Raw genomic sequence first — 22,648 nt, 5'->3', positions numbered from 1 at the left:
GGAGCGACTCATCAGAATTTGAAGAGGCTGATGTTCATTGGAATTAGTCGTCGATATTATGCAAAAAACAACTGATGCGCTCCATGACAAATTCAGTCTTTGTAATGTAGTGCTGCATTTCACAGATGCAACCATTGTGGAAGATTCCCCCAACCACCTTGAAGACAGAGGAAATACAATTAATGTAAGATTAAACAATGTTTAAAAAAAGTTTATTTCCAGTACAACAAAATATATTAAACTTAAATACAAACTCAAAAGTTCTATAAATACATTAAAATAAATTAAACTTAATTTACTAAAGATTCTCCATTAACACTAAACAAGCTTGAAACATGTTGGTCAAAAGGTACTTAAATACAATGGAATGCAAAAAAAGCATCCACCCTCAGAACCAACTACCAAAACATCTCAGATACAAACCATCTACCATTAGATCTCCCCAAGAACTTCTAGAAAGACACTACAATTCAATCTACTGAACAAGGTTGCTGTTAGTCCAACTCAATAGAATCAGAGTTCAACGGCAACCCAGTTTAATCATTTCACTTTGCCATGACATGTATTTTTCGGCTAATCAGGGATTACATGCAGAGTCTACCACACAAGGGATACACACTGTACTCTTGGTGCATCTTCAGAACGTCTACATACAACTCTCAAACATTTGCAGAGATTACAGAAACAAGTGAGAAAACAATTATTAATTCTCACAATCCACCTTGCTAAGTAAAGTTAGGAAACCAATTTAAGCTTGATCTAAAATAGAAAAAATAATCCAAGGTCCCCCTGCAACTAACAATGAAAATTGCAGTTTCCAAAACAAAAAAAAACTAAAAGTTTACAGGCACTGAAGTGGGTTTTTGGAAAAGGTCAATTTCTTAAGCCCAGTCAGAAGAACAGTTACAATAAAGAAGAAAAAAAATCACAATAGTCAACCAAACATTCATAGGGGGAAATCTAACTTGGCAGAGATGCATTGTGTCCTTGTCTTTGGCTTTTTTAACATTCTAAGATTCATGAATTGCTTCTCAAACTGTCATTTACATGACTAGTTCACTTCTTACAACTGCAGTGGCAGGCATGGAGGACTTCAGTGGCAATAACACTGACTACACCATTTTTCTCTCTCCCAAATAGTCAGTGTAATGCAACTCTGGCACCTTGCCTTGCTGTCAACTTGTGCCTCAAAAGTGTACAGCTTAATTTCGCTTGAGCTTAACTGAAGCACATTTATGTGTCAAGCATCTGCCCGTACAATACATTAGGTACACAATAGTAGCAGTCATGGTTCTTTAAAAAAAAAATACACAAGGATTTCAATGGACAAGACGTCACAGTGTTTGGAAGTTTGAGGGGACCATCCTACCTAGAGGAAGAACTAGTGCTGCTGCAGCACTCGTCAGGCACTGAGAGCTGGCTGAAGATAGGCAGCCGCCGACCAACCCATCTGGACCAGAGGAGTCAGACCCACTGAGGCTGCTGGCTGAGCTGCCACACCCACCCTCGTGGTCAGACAGGAGGTATAGGAGAGGCTCCTGGCCCTGAGAGCAGGCCCACAGGGGGACTCTGGCTCTGCTGCAGGCCGCAGCCTCTGATAAGGTACAGGTTTGGAGGGGGAAGGCACAGGGACAGTCCACAGAGGGAACAGCCTGAGTCAGGAGAGGAGAAAACTGAGACTGGAGTTCATGGGCCGGCTCAAAGACACAGTCCACCTCGGAGAAGGCGCGGGAGAGCAGGTCGGTGATGTCAGCTGAGGTGGAGGGGAGACGAAGGCACGAGGAGAAGGGGTGGGGAGGGAGTGCTCCAGGGGCTGTGGAGGGGCGGAGGGAAGCCTCCGAAGCTGAAAGCTCTGCCTAAGTAGAGGGGTCGTCTGTCGTTCTGCGGGGGTTTGGGGACAGCCCAGGCTGGTAGGACCAGGGCCCAGGTCATCCTCGTTGTTATGAACAAAGTGGCAGCGGATGCCGTAAGGACAGAAGCCGATGGTGTGGAAGGTGCGACAAGGCTCCGTCTTGTACTTGGGGTGGCTGTTGAGGTCACGTATCTCATCAAAGCCGTGGGCAAACTGGCACTTCCCCCCGTACTTACAGATGCCACTCTCGGCAAAGGTGCGGCAGAGTTCAGTCTTATAGCGTGAGGAGGTGGGAGACCAGAGACAGGCCACCAGTAGGGGAGGCTGGGGCTGTTTAGGCTCTGTAGAGCCCAGCCAGGGTGCACGTGCTGGGCTCCACCATGCTGACGAGCGCTCAGCCCAGAATGACATCTTCAATCTTGATGGAGTGAGGCCTCTGTGTTCTGCCCCCATGGCTGGAGGTCATGGTTGCACTTTCTGTGGAGTGAAGTAGAGAGGGCAGAGCTAGATGCAGAGAGGGAACATGGGGTCCAGGGCTTATTGTAACCACAGGTCTCACTGGAATGCTGACTGCTTGGATGTGTCCCGGAGGTCCAGGCTCAGAAGCTGCTGGATAGACAGTAAGAAAAAGGGAGGAGGGGAGGGAGGGGGAGGAAACTGTTAACATTCATCTACATTTTCAAACAAAAAGATAACATGGTCTGTTGTCTAAAGAAAAGTAGCAAGCCATGAACAGTATGTCATGTTAACTTCATCTGGAGGACCCACTTCTACATAAAAACAATGCCAGGAAATAGCAAAACCAAGGAAACTTAGCACGTCAATAACTGAGATAGTTCTATTCTTTCCAAAGGCCTAACATGAGTATGTTAAACTTTGCAAGAAGATACTTTCAAATGCCCAAAGAAACAGCATAGTTCAACTCAGTCAACCATCTAGTTAAAGTAAGATTTACTTTGCAAATGGCCAATTTTGAATGTGCCAGAAAGGCTACTGTGGTGACTTTAGCTAATGCAACTTCTCAGTTTTGCTATTACACGCTAGCTAGTTGCTTGGATTCAGTTAGTAACAGACACCGTTACTATAGCTAGCTAATACTCTTTTGAGGCGCGCACAAAAACTAATTGAAATGCACGTTGGTTAACTACACATGATAAAATCAGCACTCCACATTTAGCTTGTGCATTGAAAGCTTCAATTGTATTTTGGAAACGAATGTTTAGTTTAAGAGCAAATCGATCTAGCATTAGCACGTTAACCACAATAGTTTGAGTCATTTCTAGTGAAACAAGTTCTTAACGCACGTCAATTAATGACGAGATGCATTTGCTCAGCGTCACTAGCAGTGCACGACTTTATGCATTGATTTGTAAGGTAGACGCAAATTGTATGCCATATTTTCTAATAAACATAGCTAGCTAACAACATGATATCACGAACCAAAAGATACCACACCACTAGCTGAGGTCTGAACTTGCACATTGAAAACAAATGGCTCCATATTGCAGTTCCAAATGCAGCATTGCAAATTCACTCACTACCGGTATTCATTCGAAATCGACTGGTTGGCAAGTTTAACTAATTAGGTATATAGCAAAACTATGCATATAGAATGCAGGATTTTGCGAATTTAAAAAGCATCCGTTGATTTGTGCAACATAGACTTGCTAACTACGTAGCTATTTTTAATGGTATAAAATCATCAAATTACCTTGCACATAACCTCTTCCAAATCAAGAAATTATTAAGCGCGTATGGCATTTTCTTGAGGATGGGGTCCATCTTGGACACACGGAAAGTAAGTTAGCTCCAAGTTGTCAAACTTTCAAAGTTTTCTACGAACTGCAAATCGTGGTTGGTCCACGTGTGGTTTAACGCTACACTGTATACGATAGCCACACCCCCGCACCAACTCTCGTCGCTCTGGATGGCCCACCGTGCAGCCTAGTAGTTGGATGCATGCCAGTCAGGCAAAACAGCACATCACAACAACAAATAACATTTTGATGAACATCGATTGATGGACAATATTGGACAACATAACATTTCTCTCATACAAGCCAAATCACAACTTGTTTTCATACATTTTAATTTTGAGTGAATACGTTTTCAAAAGAGCCAAATATATGTTGTAGTTTGATGAAGACAGAAGCCACAAGCACCTAATTATTCATGGTCATATTGGACAAGAGGATGAAGGTAGTGCACTTTCTCCTCACATAAATATTAATAAGCAGATGATAGGATGCAATAGCAATGTAGCAATTCAAACCAATGTCAGTGCATTGCAATGAGTAACAGTACCTCATGTAAAATATCAGCATTCTGCATACCATCCAAGAACACATGTAATGAATCCAACACCAAGTTGTGTCCATAACATGCTCATTCAAATGCATGGCCACATTGGCCAGCATGGCAATGCTTTTTAAACCCATGCTATGATAGCCCACGCTATGATCACAAACCTTCTCACTTGTGGAGTCTGTAGCCCACATTATTAACTTATGGAAATCTCATACTACACATGACTATATAGTTTCATCCTCAAGGCTCACCAAATTAAAACATCAAACCCGTTCTGAGTGTGTGTCCATATGGAGGAGGATCTTGAAGTACCTTGATGACATGATCACGGGGGAGTTCTGTCCTGGTCAGATAAAAGAGTGTTGGCTAGACCAGGCATAGCCCACCAGTAGCATCAGCCACTGGAGCTCAAACATACAGAGACGACAGACCTCCTGGAGAAAGGCCTTTGATTTCAGAGTGGAAGTGGTGAGTGTTTTCACCCCAGGCCAGAGATACAGACATTAAAGCCATGATGCCGGAGGTGACGGCAGGCAGGCAGGTGACGTAGTCACACGTTGAGTGCAGCCAGCATTGGGGACTTTCGTTTAGAGTAGCACGGTCAGGGACGGCAGACAAAAACCTACCAGACGCAGCGTGAGTGGAGATGGTCCAGGGGATGTTTGGCAGACATATAGTATGTGATCCTGGATGTTCAAACACTAAGAAACTGTTGCATGCCAATCCTATTCAATTACAGTCTACTATCCCATTGGTCCCAATCTCTCCTTAGTATGTAGTCAGTGACAAACTTGTTGGTTCACATTATGGTCCTTTTTGCTATATTGAGCATCGCACCTTTTAGGGAAAGGAGAAAAGACTGAGAAGGAGGAATGGGGGTAGACAGAGGTTAAGTTAGGCCAAAGGGATTTGGAGACACAAGGCACTGTTGAACAAGCTGACTTAGGTCTTATGTCCATGCACTTAAGTCTTTCAGTAACATAACTTGAGCTCAGGACAATGCCGAAAGAAAAGCTTTGTTTTGGTTATGCCTCAAACTCAATGGTTTATGCCCTCTCGAAACAGCAGCACATTTTAATCAAAGGTCCTCTTTGTGAAAGGAAGGAAACTATAGTAGAGTTCAAAACAGTATCAATTGTAAAAAAAAACAACTTGAAAGACAACAAAAAATTATGTCACAACAATTAAGAAATTAATAAATTACTATAATTTAATGTAATGCTTTCAAGTATAATGTGTTATTAAAGATTTTTGTACGTTATCAATGTCTACTGTGATGTGCCCTGGTAAGACGAAGAAGAACGACTGTTTTCAAATTCTGGAGCCAGATGAAAAGAATAGAAAACGAAGAAAATTGGATTTCGCAATATTTTAACAGTTCAAAAATGAAGTTGTTTCTATAATCACAGTGAAATAACCCATAACTTTGGTTTCCATTAAAAGAGGACCGAAAAAACACAGGGCTTACGGGAACAGCCCTGACCACTGTGCTAGCTGTAGAATAGATTATGTGGACCATGACAAATGCAAACACCTCACAGACAAGACCTCCAAATCGTTGGTCTAAAGACCATTAGAGTGTGGTAAACATCAATCTGTGAGTTTAAGCGGAGCATAAGGGCTTCTAGTTTGATGCAATGTTGTCCAAAAGCAGGGGAGGGTGAGTTGTGTGTGGCTAGGAAGAGAAGGCAGGGAGAAGAGGTGGAGGTGCATCCTTGCCTCTTTTAGCTCAGCTTGGTTAGTAGGCTTTAGTGCATAATGAGTAAGATGTTTTGGGCTAACAATGCCTTCCCCCCATTGAAGATGTGAAGGGGAGTGGTTTGACTGGAAGGACTGGGGGAGGGGTATTGGGGGTGAGGGTGATTGTTAGGGGGAGAGGGCTAAACAACAGTGTCAGGAGGCACTGAAGAGCCCAGTCCCAAAAATCTTCTCCTGAGTGATGGTGGTGTGTGTGTGTGTGTTGTGTTTGTGTGTGTGTGTGTGTGTGTGTGTGTGTGTGTGTGTGTGTGTGTGTGTGTGTGTGTGTGTGTGTGTGTGTGTTGTGTGTGTGTGTGTGTGTGTGTGTGTGTGTGTGTGTGTGAGTGAGAGAGTGCATACCTGTGGGATGTATTAGGGTTGGCCAGGCGTATGCCGTCATTGTAAATAAGAATGTGTTCTTAACTGACTTGCCTAGATAAATAAAGGTTAAATAAAAATTATTTCAAGTGTAACACCCACCAATATACATGATTCATCTACTCTAAAAATACTTTCCACAGTTGTGATGTAAAATGGCCAGGTTTTTGTCTCTTTATAAACTGGGTAGTTTGGGTCATGGATGCTGATTGGCTGAAAGCCGTGGTATATCAGATATTAAACTGGGTGGTTCGAACCCTGAATGCTGATAGGCTGAAAGCTATGTTATACCACGGCTAAAGGCTATATCCAGGCACTCCACATTGCGTTGTGCATAAGAACAGCCCTTAGCTGTGGTGTATTGACCATATACCACACCCACTCGGTCCTTATTGCTTAAATATATCACAGGTATGACGCAAAGCTACTTGTTTACTGTTGTAATTATGTTGTTAACCAGTTTATAATAGCAAAAAGGCACCTCTGGGATTTCTGGTATTTAGCCAATATACCATGGCTAAGGGCTGTTCTTAGGCACAACGCACAACAGAGTGCCTGGATACAGCCCTTAGTCSTGGTATATTGACTGTGGGACTGTCATGTCCAACTTAATTGGTACAGAATATTCAAGATTTCCAGGAACATACTTATGCAATAAGGCCTGAGGGGGTATAAGAATAGCCATTAGCCGTGGTATATTGGCCATATACCATACCCCCTCGTGCCTTATTACTTAAGTATGTTTCTGGAAATCTTGAATATTCTGTACCAAGTATGTTGGACATGACAGTCCCTCAGTCAGTTCTATACTCTGGCAGCTCTATCTAGTGCGTCCCTAGACCTTTTGATGTGTCTCCTTCATATTGGTCTGTGAGGCCTATTTCAAGTCGTGGTCCTACTTCATTGCTAATGAGACAAACAACAACAGTCTGGGCCTGGAATCAGAGGCGTACCACCTGTAGCCTACTCTTTCAGGCTAGCTCCCATGATCTTCGGCTCTGGGCCATTTGCACACATCCCTGTGACAGCGGGTCGCCCCGTTTGTTTGTCCTTTCCAAAGTAAATCTGTTGTGATTTCATTTGCAGGTGATGAACTCCACTGCGTGTTATTACGTGTCACACACACTGATTGACACCATACAGCTGTGCCTGAACACTGGAGAGCCAGCTTGTGCTCAGATAGCCAAAGCAATAGTTAAAATACTGTAGCATAATGCTGTGAGTGAACAGTGGCTCCTATGTCGGATTGGGTAAAAATACTGTAAATGGCTATGCCAAAGGTTTGATGATAACCAACTGTACTATTTTATCGATTCTAATGTTAGCGGTGTGTCTAAAGACCTATATTCTTCTGTAAGAGAGTAGTGCGTAGCGTTAACTGTGGATAGTGTTAACTGCCAGAGAGATCCTGAGGGGATGCCAATAGCAGGTGATACACCTCTACTTAAGACAAGCCAAAACAATCTCTCATCCTGAGGGGAGGTATTCACTCTGTCAGGACAGAATGACAGGTAAAACCCTCCCCACCACAACCTCTCTTGCCAAGGTGTTGGTGTGTGTTTGTATAAGTGTGTGTCTATGTTTGTGAGCATGAGAGTGTGTGACACTGAACAGGCTGAGGGGATATGGGTGGGGGAGGGTGTACTTTAATCAGCCACAGCCCTGGAGCAGAGAGGAGTCTGGTTACCCCGACACAAACAAACGGCTTGACCGACAGATCGGGTCTCAAGAAAACCGCAACCATATACAAGATAATGAACGATTGGCAATACTCCAAGGTTTGTCCAGGGGTTATGGATGAGTTATCAAGAATCACTCTGGTTTGTTGTTAGAGGATGTGCCATCCAGTGCAGGCAGTGAGATAAAGCACAAGGGAGGATGGAGGAAGATTCATTTCTGGTGGTTCTTCTCACTGGATTTGTGTAGCCAGATATAATTGCAAAACCACATGAGGCATTTGGGCCTTAAACTACACAGCATGCTCTCTTCACAAAGTGGAGTTTTTGAAAGAGCATTAGGGAATGGCAGGTCATGGCGAGGGGTCCAAATGGCATGTACTTGGCAACTCGATCCAAGGGGTCAGCTCGGTTGTTAAAAGCCTAGTATAGCAAAGGGACCAGAAAGGGCATGAAACACTTTCCCACAACGCATTGGAACAAACACACAATCTGCAGTAATGGCAGGAAAATGTATAAATATCTAATAGAGTATGATCTCAGAGCATTTAGAGCAACGTTTTAATCAAGTGATGCTTTTTAGATCACTGAAAATCGTTTAGTGACGATACTGATCTCTTCATTTTTGTGGACATTTTCAGTTACTCGTGAGGAGTCAGTATATCATTTGAGCCTTGGCTTTAATATGTTGACCTACACCAGCTGCAACAACCTGGCCACAAACCCCTTACTCATGGGAAAATGTAGGTAGAGAGGTAGAGTGAGAGTGGGAAAACCTTTTCTTTTAATCTTTGGATATGAGAGGGGAGAGGGTGCTTTTCTTCATTTCTCAGAGGGCCTGTTTTCTATTTTCCAGCGCTGAACCCACAGGAAGGCCCTTGTGTTCCACACGCCGTCCGCTCTGTCCCGCTCCCCGCCGGGGGCCCTATCTTACCTCACATCAGGCAGATACGCTTTCAAAGGCTGCCCCTGCTGGCTCCCTTTATGGCCACTCTTTAATGGCCATTCAAAAGCATGGAAATGTGGGTGCATAATGGGAGATGGGAGAGGGGAGGAAGGGGTGGAGGGAGGGAGAAAAAAAAAACACGTCCTGCTGTACAAAACCCCATTGAATGCAGCTCGAGGGTGCTGCACAGCTATGCCGGTGAGGGATTTTCTGAAGGCCCGGGAGTTATTTGGACGCTGCTGAACATCTGCTCGCAGTGAACAAGCCCCCTCACGTCCCTTCCTCCACTCCCCCTCCCCATCTCTTTCAGTCTCCTGCTCCTTCCCTTTCACCATGGCCGTCCAATCATAATAAACTTTAGGGCTTGCTCTAATTAGGGCTGGCCTGCCGGCTGAGGAGCGACTGACTGTGCATGCCTGAGCACAGTGATTGTGATTATCCTTCACATGAACAAAGAGTCCACCTCCACCACCACTGCTCTGTAGAGGGGCTCCTCTTCTAAAGGAAATAATCCAGCTACAGTACCGTGCTGAGGCTCATGCTCAATGAGGGAAATGGATGGTATAGAATTGTAAAGAAATGGTATAGAACAAAGCTGTTAATGACTCTACATGTACAGGTAACTGTCAAAATAAAGGAAACACTTCGAGTAAATGAGGGATGCAAAGTATCTTGAAAGCAGGTGCTTCCACACAGGTGTGGTTCCTGAGTCAATTAGGGAAAGGGGGTTCCTAGTACCTAGTCAGTTGCGCAACTGATATGCATTCAACCGAAATGTGTCTTCCGCATTTAACCCAATCCCTCTGAATTAGAGAGGTGCAATTAACATCCCATCATGCTTGGGGTCCTGCATAAAAATGCCCAGTTGCCCATTATTTTGGCTTCCATGGCTAGAATAAAAAATGTCAGTGACTTTGAAAGAGGGGTTCAAAGAAGCATAGTGGGGTTAAAGGGTGTGTGTGTCAGTCAGTCACCAGATCTCAACCCAATTGGACACTTATGGGAGATTCTGGAGCGGCGCCTGAGACACCGCTTTCCACCACCATCAACAAAATAACAACTGATGTAATGTCTTGTGGGAGAATGTTGTCGCATCCCTCCAGTAGAGTTCCAGACACTTGTAGAATCGATGCCAATGTGCATTGAAGCTGTTCTGGCGACCCATGGTGGCCTAAAGCCCTATTAAGACATTTTATGTTTGTTTTTCCTTTATTTTGGCAGTTACCTGTATTCACCGCTGAAGGAAATGGGGTTGTATCAAATGAAATGCCGTTTTTTTTGTAAAAGTAGCTAGTTGGGTGTCTTGGATTTTTCCTCTCTTTTTTTTGGAGGAATATAATCAATACTGATTAGATGGAGTACAAAGATTTGTTTTACCATAAAATGTTCATCAATTTCCGTTGTGATAAGGTATTAGTATGAGTCTTGAAATGGAAAACTATTACCGTCAGTCAACCAGAAAGAATGCAGGATGTACCGATGGAATGTATGAGATATCGATATGCAAGTTAATCCTAAATGGTAGGGACACAATTTTTGTGCGTTTTCTAAAACTACCTCTTAGTGCTTGGTATTTTTTTGCAATATAATTTTTTTATTTCACCTTTATTTAACCAGGTAGGCTAGTTGAGAACAAGTTCTCATTTACAACTGCGACCTGGCCAAGAATAAAGCAAAGCAGTTCGACACATACAACAACACAGAGTTACACATGGAATAAACAAACATACAGTCAATAATACAGTAGAAAAAATATATATATACAGTGTGTGCAAATGAGGTAAGATAAGGGAATAAATAGGCCATGGTGGCGAAGTAATTACAATATACCAATTAAACACTGGAGTGATTGTTGTGCAGAAGATGAATGTGCAAGTAGAGATACTGGGGTGCAAAGGAGCAAGATAAATAAATAAATACAGTATGGGGATGAGGTAGTTGGATGGGCTATATTACAGATGGGCTATGTACAGGTGCAGTGATCTGTGAGCTGCTCTGACAGCTGGTGCTGAAAGCTAGTGAGGGAGATATGAGTCTCCAGCTTCAGTGATTTTTGCAGTTTGTTCCAGTCATTGGCAGCAGAGAACTGGAAGGATAGGCAGCCAAAGGAGGAATTGGCTTTGGGGGTGACCAGTGAGATATACCTGCTGGAGCGCGTGCTATAGGTGTGTGCTGCTATGGTGACCAGTGAGCTGAGATAAGGCGGGGCTTTACCTAGCAGAGACTTGTAGGTGACCTGGAGCCAGTGGGTTTGGCGACGAGTATGAAGCGAGGGCCAGCCAACAAGAGAGTACAGGTCGCAATGGTGGGTAGTATATGGGGCTTTGGTGACAAAACGGATGGCACTGTGATAGACTGCATCCAATTTGTTGAGTAGAGTGTTGGAGGCCATTTTGTAAATGACATCGACGAAGTCGAGGATCGGTAGGATGGTCAGTTTTACGAGGGTATGTTTGGCAGCATGAGTGAAGGATGCTTTGTTGCTCAATAGGAAGCTGATTCTAGATTTAATTTTGGATTGGAGATGCTTAATGTGAATCTGGAAGGAGAGTTTACAGTTTAACCAGACACCTAGGTATTTGTAGTTGTCCACATATTCTAAGTCAGAACCGTTCAGTAGAGTAGTGATGCTGGACGGGCGGACAGGTACGGGCAGCAATCGGTTGAAGAGCATGTATTTAGTTTAACTTGCATTTAAGAGCAGTTGGAGGCAACGGAAGGAGAGTTGTATGGCATTGAAGCTCGTCTGGAGGTTAGTTAACACAGTGTCCAAAGGGCCAGAAGTATACAGAATGGTGTTGTCTGCATAGAGGTGGATCAGAGAATCACCAGCAGCAAGAGCGACATCATTGATGTATACAGAGAAGAGAGTCGGCCTGAGAATTGAACCCTGTGGCACCCCCATAGAGACTGCCAGAGGTCCAGCCAACAGGCCCTCCGATTTGACACACTGAACTCTATCAGAGAAGTAGTTGGTGAACCAGGCGAGGCAGTCATTTGAGAAACCAAGGCTGTTTAGTCTGCCGATAAGAATGTGGTGATTGACAGAGCCGAAAGCCTTGGCCAGGTCGATGAATACTGCACAGCAATGTCTCTTATCGATGGCGGTTGTGATATCATTTAGGACCTTGAGCGTGGCTGAGGTGCACCCATAACCAGCTCTGAAACCAGATTGCATAGCGGAGAAGGTACGGTGGGATTCGAAATGGTCGGTAATCTGTTTGTTAACTTGGCTTTCGAAGACCTGAGAAAGGCAGGGTAGGATAGATATAGGTCTGTAGCAGTTTGGGTCTAGAGTGTCTCCCCCTTTGAAGAGGGGGATGATCGCGGCAATGTCCTTCCACGGGGGAGTAAAATGGCTTGGCTGGTTCAGAGTGGAAATGGATGGCAGAGAAAACCAGGTTAGAGTGATATGCCATTTCAGAGTTCCCTGTTATCAGTATAATCACATGGGGGCTGGGGGAGGAATCAGATGCCATACTGCCATGAGAGAACACAGACTGTTCTTTCATAAAGACGTCTGACCATTTATTATAGTAATTAGTGAGAGACACAGAGTTATATTTCTTTATCTGCATCTCAGACTGAGGGAATTTCCTTGTATTTCAGCACTTTTCCGCAAAGCCCCACAATTTGTATTCCGTCAGSATTACTTTCCCGCAATAACAATTTCTAAAAAAGCCTATATACAAAATGTATGGCTGAGGGGATGCTTAGAAAAAGAGACAGATCCCCTCCCCCACAATCCTGTGTTGCTCTACCCCCAGCACTACGTAGGCCACCATTTGAACAACTCCAAAATCTAAAACAGTCCCACACCTCACCCTCTCTAGGCTCTGTTGTTTATTCCTCCTTAAGGCCACTTGACAAATCATCAGGTTACTGGGCTGATTTGTGAATCCTGAGGGTATGGAGAGAGAGGCGGATGGGGAGGAGGGAGGTGGTGGAGGGGGAGGTGTGCGCTCCACCCAAACCCCCAGCCACCCCCCAGGCAGTGGTAAGGCAGATGGGCTCTGGGTCAGAACATGTTGAGATGATTAGGCATCAACAGGCCGCTAGCTGGCTAACCATTTCCCAACTTCCAGGTTTCTGCCAGGCCTTCATGAAAATCATGGTTTTATGGTCTCTCAGCCGTGTCTGTTTGATTCGATGTTTGTTTAGGTTGCTTTGTTGGCCTACTGTTGTTGAGAGTGTTGTTTGGTTCCGTATCCCCTCACTGTTAAAGCCAAGCAAGGCCGAAAAATATTTTTTATAGCAGCCGCACGTATTGTTGTACAAATTTCATGTTGTTTCATGTTGGTGAGTATGTCATGATATGCTTAATTTCCCAAAGCATAATGTGAAGTGTTGCTACTGAAGGGTTGTAATATTACTTTCACAAAGGAAAGTCAATAGTTATTCAAACTTTGCATTAACACTCAAAAACAGATTGTTCAATTGTATTCTATCCTCAATTACTCCTAATGACAAATACAGATCGTAATTCGTTCACATATTTTCTATGTTTACCTTCATATCCCAGGATTAATCAGTGTGGCCAGAAGGGAAAAAACCCACTCGGGTCATGGTAATGAGTTCACCAGTGGAGCTTTCTCCTTGCTCACCCTACACTAGAAAAACAGTCAGCCTCCTCTATCCATCTGGGTCCCATTAGAGTTAGCAAAATACACACAGGCTTAATTTAGCCCAATGCGGAGGCCCTGACACCCATCAGGCATGCTCAGCAGGTACCGCGCAGGTGGCCTCTTCCCCACCGTTGGCCTTCCCCCACCCTGCCATTCGGTTCCTTGTAACAGCAATCCTGTTGATTCAATTAAACACAAAAAGTGCTGTGGCGCTCCCGCACACAGGGGCAAAGGTACAAGGCCAGTCAGGGAGAGATGGAAGGCAAAAAGGCATCTATTAGAGCCAAAGACAGGCAAACAACTGCTCTGTAACTGGGGAGAGGCCAAATGGGTGGAGGTGGGAGGGGTGGGGGAGAGGAGGAGGTAAAGGGGTTGGACAAAGGGGTCATTCTTTTTGGGGGTAGCCCATTGGATCCCAGCAGCGATGACATAGGGTGAGACAGCTGTGAAGGACTCGATGGGGTCGACTGGCCACGAATGCCCGGATTACCACTGACACGACATTTCATTAGGTAAACATTGAAGGATAAGCAAGAGTAACTTTTCTATGGGTTTAGGGAATGTGGCTTTCTATTGAGGACTGTGTCAGTTCTGAGATGAGAAGAGACAGGGAAGGTGTCTGTTGTTGTGCTGCTCTGCAAACAAAACACAAACGACAACGTTGAAGTAAATTAAATGCATACAGCAGTGCAATAACTTTGTATTAGGCAGAGAGAAAAAATGACATATTTGGTGGTTATACACAAATATTTATTCTCATGATTTAAATTAAACTGTTGCTTTTAAAGGTTGAGCAAGCCCACACACCTGTATTTCTGGCATGATGAGCTGGTTTGGAAGGTGAGAGGGCAGAACCACCCAATCTCTCCTTTTTAATCTGTCCGCCTAAAGGTTTGATCCCGAGGGCAGCGTGTGCCCCCATAGCCCAGTGAGTACTCTGGTGAGGGGAGGGCCTGTCGCAGTGCACCATGGTGGCTATGGCCTGTGGAAAATCAATATACTGTAGGTCAGAGCTGGCAAGTTAGGCAACAAATAGTATGAGAATTTACCAAGACACTATATAATGTTTTCAAACTGCAGACACACCGAGGACAGATATAGTATACATCCTGTACATTCCATTACACTAACAGTACTTCAAATCAAATTTTATTTTTCACATGTGCCGAATACAACAAGAGTAGATTTTCCCATGAAATGCTAACTTACGAGCCCTTTCCCAACGATGCAGTTAAAAAAWTTCTAAATGAACAAATAGATAAGAAAATAGTAACCCAATAAAATAACGAGCCTATTTATAGACTATATTAATGTTTTACCTTTATTTAACTAGGCAAGTCAGTTAAGAACAAATTCTTATTTTCAATCACGGCCTAGGAACAGTGGGTTAACTGTCTTGTGCAGGGGCAGAACGACAGATTTTTACCTTGTCAGCTCGGGGATATGGTCTTGCAACTTTTCAGTTACTAGTCCAACGATCTAACCACTAGGCTACCCTGCCGCCCCATATACAAGGAGTACCGGTACCGAGCCAGTGTACTGGGGTACGAGGTAGTTGGGGTGATTGATTGAGGTAATATGCACATGTAGGTTTGGTGAGGTGATTGTTTAAAGTGCTATGTACACGTACAGCACAATCTCACATTCAATTCGTGCTGACAAGTAGGTAGAGGATGAAAAGCAGAAAGTCCAGGTAGCTGTTAATTTAAGAGCTTTAACGAATGTTATATCAAGTAATGTAGGTACAGTAAATTGATTTGGTCCCAAGGATTAGACAATTCATTATGTTGTGGTGGGAATGGGGAGGTAGACAGTTTGTTTTGTTATCATCCTTTGTGTTTTACGAATAGTTAACGACATAGCCTCCTCAAGCCAGTAATGTCAAACCTCATAAGTCGCCATTGTAATGCCTTGAGACATTCCTCCCCAACAGCACAGCATACATGCAGGCTAAACTAATTGTGACGGTTCCAAATGGGCATTCTAATGAAATACCGGTTGGACATTGCTTTCTTAGCCATTGGCATTTGGGGCATTGTCTTCCTGAAGGACGAAAACAAGTGTGATAAAGGAAAGTGTCTGATTTGTCCAAACAATCCATTAAGTTAGCCCTGAGCTCTGTGAAACCCAAAACCCACAAAGGTCTGCCTGCATTACCTTGGCACCGGAGTCAGGTCAGGGAGGGTGTGTGACTGCAGTCCGGGAGTTGGGAAAGTGGCGTTTATAAGGTTATTTGAAAGAAAGGTGCTCCTTAATCCGGGGGATTCTAACGCGACCCCACCCCAGTTCAACGTAAACAAACCCATGTGGCTCGTGACGATGAAGAGGATAACTTTATGGCGCGAGAGCTAAGACTCGGGAAAACAATGTGATTCTAAACAACTCTTTTCTGTCAATTTCTAGCAGCGGTACTATTACCTTTTCCGCTTGTGTAAAGGCAAAACAATCCCATTAGCTTGAATCGGTTTAGTAGCCTACATGTGACTGGTTGGCCCAAAATGCATCAGGTGATCAAGATTTGTTGTGGGGGGGGATCAGTGTTGGGATTGGTTAATACTGTTTTAACTGAATTTAGCAATGGAATTCCCAAATAATCTAGAGACCAATCTACCCATTTGAATAGCCTGAAGTGATGTCGGACAACACAGGCTTTGGCTGGACAGGTTTTTGTAACGGCAACACAACCCTTTGATTAGTGAACTGCCACACTAACCCCAGTCCACACAATCTTCTCCGAAGCTCAGTGGTCAGGTAGCAACCACCCTTCCCCCCTTCAAAGACCTGCCTTCCTATCCACTTGATAACCTCCTCTGCCTGTCTATTAATCAAGAGAGGGGCTTTATCTGGGGGAAGTGATTAGCCACAAGCTCTTACAATTATTTTTTTTGTAATCCTTTCACTAACGGAAAAAAATAGAAAAAAGTTCCCCACACATCCTGGTATTGTAGCCAGATTTCCTCTCTCACCCACAAAAAAAACGGTCATATCTTCCCTTTTGAGGAAAGAGTGGTAAATTAAAAGTTATTGTTACTTTCCTGGAGATATGGACCCCATACTCACCCACCACCCATTCCCTCATTCCAACCTTCTGGAAGATTTATTGGAGAAACAATGGGTGGAAAGAAATTTGGAGAGCGCAAATGTCAAACAGTTTGAGGTAAACCTTGAGCAATGACGGAGGTTATAGCCCTCTACGCTGCAAACAGGATAACACAGTTAAGCTGTTTGAAGAACAGAAATCTTTCTGCATACCGTAAACTACTCTGCAAAATTAGTCTCACTGATGTAGCTTTCAACATTTTGAACTTAAAAAAATGAAACTCATACAGATATGAGTATTTGTTAAATATTTACAGTTGATTAATTGAATAAAGATGCAACTCATCTTGTTTTATTGTCAGTATAGTGACTGGAAGAGAATATCTAAGAAATATAATTAGATACAAATACACTGAATACAGTGAGATGTGTAATAACATAGCTATGAGCAAAAAAAAAATATTCTCTGCATCTCTCTTTTGCCATGAGCAAAGAGTGGATTCTTGAGAGAACTTGTGACAGCAGCACAAATCAGTAAAGCCAGCAGCTATGGGGCAGTGGGTGTAGGAAGGGGGGCTGCTTTTGTGTCAGAAGTACGGTGTTCACTCATTCACTCCCCAGCTGCAGACGGTTTTCAGGGCTCCGGTTCCCATACTTAGATTAAATCATCCAAATTCAAACGATAAATGAGTGTGTGTGTGAAGAGGTTACTGATGAAGGAGAGGGAGGAGAAAGGAAGGAGAAAAGGAGAATGATGAGGAGAGTGTTTTCCACGGGCTGGGTCTGGGGGTGGGGGGGAGACATGCAGGAGGAGGGGTGGTGGGACAACCAAAGAGTCCCCTTTTCCCCTCTTGTAACTTTATTGATTACATTGTGATGCAGGGAAGGCCTGGGAACGCCATGCAGCGCTATGCAGGGTAGCAGCTGGCTCCCTGCCCACTCTAATCCCTGTCTCTTATACACATCTAGATGTGTATAAGAGACAGGGAGAATGATGAGGAGAGTGTTTTCCACGGGCTGGGTCTGGGGGTGGGGGGGAGACATGCAGGAGGAGGGGTGGTGGGACAACCAAAGAGTCCCCTTTTCCCCTCTTGTAACTTTATTGATTACATTGTGATGCAGGGAAGGCCTGGGAACGCCATGCAGCGCTATGCAGGGTAGCAGCTGGCTCCCTGCCCACTCTAATCCACAAGCTTACTGCTCCAGCACAATCAAGCTCTGGAGACAGAGACCCTTTTACTGGAGTTTGGGGAAGAGGATCCTTATGCTGTTAGCCAGATCGTCTCTGTCCCTTTGACTTTGTTGTGTAAATGTTTTGTTGTTGTGTAAATGTGCACAATGTTTTTTTTAGCAATTCATATACTCTTCCCTTTCTATTTGATGTTTTCCTTTCACTTCTCTCAGGACTCCCTTTCATGGTCAGAAAAGAAGAGTTCGGTATCAGTGTTACAAACACTACAGAAGTTCATTCTGAAAATATCACAACGCAATACGGACAACGGAGGGTCACTGCCAGCCTCCTAGCTTTCTGCATGTTGAATCAGTCTGACTTCTACATCACAAGACAGTGTGCCACTTCTTTCACAGAGGACATGATGAATATATTGAAGAGTTCCAACAATGATCTTTATTTGGAGGAGAAAAAAAACATACAATTAAAAGACCATTCAGCTATTAAAATACAGATGCGCATAGTACAACAATCATGGTAGTAATAATTGCATAGGTCTTTGAACCGGTTTCCTGGAGAAAAAAAATCTGAAATACATTCACTACAACCAACTCTATATGGTAGAAATATAACAGAAACAGTACACAACACAGGAAGAAAAGAAAAAAACATTTGAGGGAAGAAAACGCTCCAGCACAGATGGTTATGCTTGGGAAACCCCCCGAAATAAAACAGAGAACTGCATCAGAAGGAAAAGAAAGGAATGGAAGGACAAGAAATGAAGAGGTGGAACTGTGGAGGATGTTGACTTGAACATACATTCAGACCAGACGGGGCGTTTGAAGTTGGCCATAGTTAATTCTCTGCTTTAGAATGGAGGAGTAGACACCACCTCGCTCCAGCCTCTCTTTTTTTTATGGCTTTAGAAAGGAGAAGTGAGACAGCTGGAGATCTGGCTCAGAGCATTTATTTACTTCTCCCTGTGGCAAAGTAAAAGTTCTCCACAAAGAGAGCCGGTGAATGGCTCACCCCGGGTAGTCTTGCCCTACGTTCTCCTTTGTGTATCTTAGTTTAAAGCTAAAGCATTCTGTATTTGTTTCTTTTCATCAAAGGGAAAATAGGCGTTTAAGCGAAGGCGCCGGTGTGGCGCGGTGGACTATGTGCTTGGATACGGCGATTTAAGACGGTGAAGGAATGATCGACCTTTGGCTATGTTGAGGYGAGCAATACAAGTTTTGGAAGTACTGACAAATCCTTTTATCCTAAGAATGCCTTACCTTAAAAAGGGCAAGGCAGGACATTTCCAAGTAACGTGAACCAAAGCCAAAATCTTACAGAGAATTACATAACAGATGTGTCAGTCTAATAAAGCTTGTTTTTAGAGAGCACTAGTAAACCTGACTTGACTGATATGTCAAAATCAGGAAGAGGACAGGGTCTTTGAAAAGGGTATAAAACCTATCATCAGAGGTAGGGGGAGGTTTCCATGTTGAATACTGAATGGCTTTGTACTGTAAAATATTCTGCTTGATGTCAAAATGAATGAAGCCAAGATCACAAGGGAATGGATATCTGGGACACACTCCAGTCACATAGCCTACGTACATCCTCCTTCCTCTTAAAAGTCCCCAGACAAGTAAAAACTAGAAGAGGATTTATCTAACCTAGTCTAATTCTGCTGCTCTGTATTTAACAATATGCCATTTTGACAATCAAAGTTTTGTGCCAAATAGATCAATCATGTCCTGTTGGGGCTCCCGAGTGGCACAGCGTTCTAAGGCACTGCATCTCAGTGCCAGAGGCGCCACTACAGACTCTGGTTTGATTCCAGGCTGTATCACAACCGGCCGTGATTGGGAGTCCCATATAGCGGCGTAGAATTGGCCCAGCGTCGTCTGGGTTAGGGTTTGGCCGGGGTAGGCCGTCATTGTAAATAATAATTTTTCTATACTGACTTGCCTAGTTAAATAAGAATAGAAAATTGAAGCACAATTTCATACAAAACAGAGGTTTTGGCTGTAGGTGGCTCTCCCTTTGAAATGTTGAAAGCTGAACACAGAGGCTTTCTAGAGCCTGAGGCACTGATCGTAAACAGAACAGAATTATGCATTTCAATCCATAAAACATTCACATGGAACAGTAAGAGATGAGGTAACTTCCTGTTTTCAGGAAGTATTACCAAACTGGATCAAATATGTTTCAAATAGTGTTTTAAAGCGGCAATCAGTAGTTGTAATAATAACAAAGTGTACTCCCAGCCCGTTTTTGTAAAAAGCTAAGGGATGGGCTGGAGAAATGTAACCACTCTGAAAATCATAGATAAAGCTATGGATAGAAGAACTGACCATACCAAATTATAGTTTTAACCAAGTTGAGGCTATATTGTGTTTGTTTCCGTTTACTTTATTTACAAACATTGGGGGTAAAATAAGCGTATATTTGGGGTTCTGTAAGGGGTACAACAGTTGAACTAAGCTCTATGAGAAATTTATAAATTATATTCTTAAATAATCAATAGGTACATATCATTCACAAGTACAAAAATTATGTAGCAACTGCAGATTGCCCCTTTAAAGTATTATTTTGTACAAACAACATTTTCAATCCCGYTCTTAAATGTATTGCTTTTGATGCAGGGTAAACCAGACAGATCATATCCCAAGATAATAACATTATTCACAAAGTTTGAAAGAGTCAACTTGAGAGCTGGATATCACTGCTATAATGTTCAACTGGGCTCTGGTTTCAAAGGAAAATGCACTCAGACACAATTCACAGGCATGCTGTCGAGAAGAGTATTTTGCAGAGACTACCCTCTAGTGGCAAAAAAAAGGTTATTTTGCCAACAACTATTTGTTGTTGCTTTAGCAAATAGAGTCAACAAAGAGCCAATGAAATGACATGGGATAAATATGAAAATCATTTCATAATAAAAATGCAATTCATCTTTTGATTTCTCTCATAACAGAGATAATACCTATAACAGACTAACTGCAATACCTACACAACTGTCAAACTGAAGAAGAATTCTAGTTAATATACAAAGACAGGAAATGGATGTTAGGATACAAAATAAATCAGAGAATTAAAAAGAGAAATCAATTTTTAGGCAGTCACAAAAACGATCAAGTGCTATGATGATCCTGGCTCTCATGAGGACCACAACAGGAAATGAAGACCCAGAGATACCTCTGCACCAGAGGATAAGTTCATTGGTTACCAGCCCAGAAAGTGCAGCCCAAATAAATGCTTCACAGACTTCAAGTAACAGACACATCTCAACATCAACTGTTCAGAGGAGACTGTGCGAATCAGGCCTTCATGGTCGAATTTCTGCAAAGTAACCACGACTAAAGGACACCAATAAGAAGAGACTTTCTTGGGCCAAGAAACACGAGCAATGGAAATCTATCCTTTGGTCTGATGAGTCCAAATGTGCGATTTTTGATTTCAACCGCCATCTTTGTGAGACTCAGAGTAGGTGAACGGATGATCTCCACCTCTGTACTTCCGGCCCCGACAGAGATGGCCGCCTCGCTTCACYTTCCGAGAAAACTATGCAGTATTTCGTTTTTTTACGTGTTATTTCTTACATTGGTACCCCAGGTAATTGTAGGTTTTATTACATACAGTCGGGAGGAACTACTAGATATAAGAGCAACGTCAACTCACCATCATTACGACCAGGAATACGACTTTCCCGAAGCGGATCCTCTGTTTTGCCCACCACCCAGGACAATGGATCAGATCCCAGCAAGCAAGGGTAGCATTCCAGAGAGACATAAGAGATTGTAACGTTCTTTGCTTCACGGAAACATGGCTCACTCGAGACACGCTATCGGAGTCGGTACAGCCACCTGGTTTCTTCACGGATCGCGCCGACAGAAATCTTTCTGGTAAGAAGAGGGGCGGGAGGGTATGCCTTATGATTAACGAGACGTGGTGTGATCATAACAACATACAGGAACTCAAGTCCTTCTGTTCAACTGACTTAGAATTCCTCACAATCAAATGTCGACCGCATTATCTACAAGAGAATTCTCTTCGATTATAATCACAGCCGCATATATTCCCCCCAAGCAAACACATCGATGGCCCTGAACTAACTTTATTTGACTCTATGTAAACTGGAAACCACATAACCGGAGGCTGCATTCATTGTAGCTGGGGATTTTAACAAGGCTAATCTGAAAACAAGACTCCCTAAATTCTATCAGCATATCGATTGTGCTACCAGGGCTGGTAAAACCCTAGATCATTGTTATTCTAACTTCCGCGACGCATATAAGGCCCTCCCCCGCCCTCCTTTCGGAAAAGCTGACCACGACTCCATTTTGTTGCTCCCTGCCTACAGACAGAGACTAAAACAGGAAGCTCCTGCGCTCAGGTCTGTTCAACGCTGGTCCGACCAATCTGATTCCACGCTTCAAGATTGCTTCGATCACGTGGATTGGGATATGTTCCGCATTGCGTCAAACAACAACATTGACGAATACGCTGATTCTGTGATTTGATTTGGATCTCTTTTAGCCCCCATTTGGACTAATCTTCCAAGAGTTCTTAAACATTAAAATTGAGCGAGTTTATTAGCAAGTGCATCGGCGATGTCGTACCCACAGCAACTATTAAAACATTCCCAAACCAGAAACGGTGGATTGATGGCAGCATTCGCGCGAAACTGAAAGCGCGAACCACTGCTTTTAACCTCTAATTCCTCCCAAACCCGGATCCGGGAGCACCCCCCACAGTAAAAAAGCTGACTAGCATAGCCTAGCATAGCGTCACAAGTAAATACTAGCATCTAAATATCATTAAATCACAAGTCCAAGACACCAGGTGAAAGATACACATCTTGTGAATCCAGCCATCATTTCTGATTTTTAAAATGTTTTACAGGGAAGACACAATATGTAAATC

The 22,648-nt window shown here is 43.4% G+C and overlaps 1 pseudogene; it reads right to left on the bottom strand.

The window, feature by feature from the left end:
* Window positions 1–3,613, bottom strand: part of LOC139023467 (mRNA decay activator protein ZFP36-like) — a 6,445-nt pseudogene extending 2,832 nt beyond the window's left edge.
* Between the last annotated feature and the right edge of the window lie 19,035 nt (window positions 3,614–22,648).

Source organism: Salvelinus sp. IW2-2015, linkage group LG4p, assembly GCF_002910315.2.
Source record: "Salvelinus sp. IW2-2015 linkage group LG4p, ASM291031v2, whole genome shotgun sequence".
NCBI lineage: Eukaryota > Metazoa > Chordata > Actinopteri > Salmoniformes > Salmonidae > Salvelinus > Salvelinus sp. IW2-2015.
Note: the sequence above shows the minus strand (reverse complement) of the source record. Positions and strands in the feature narration are given on the sequence as shown.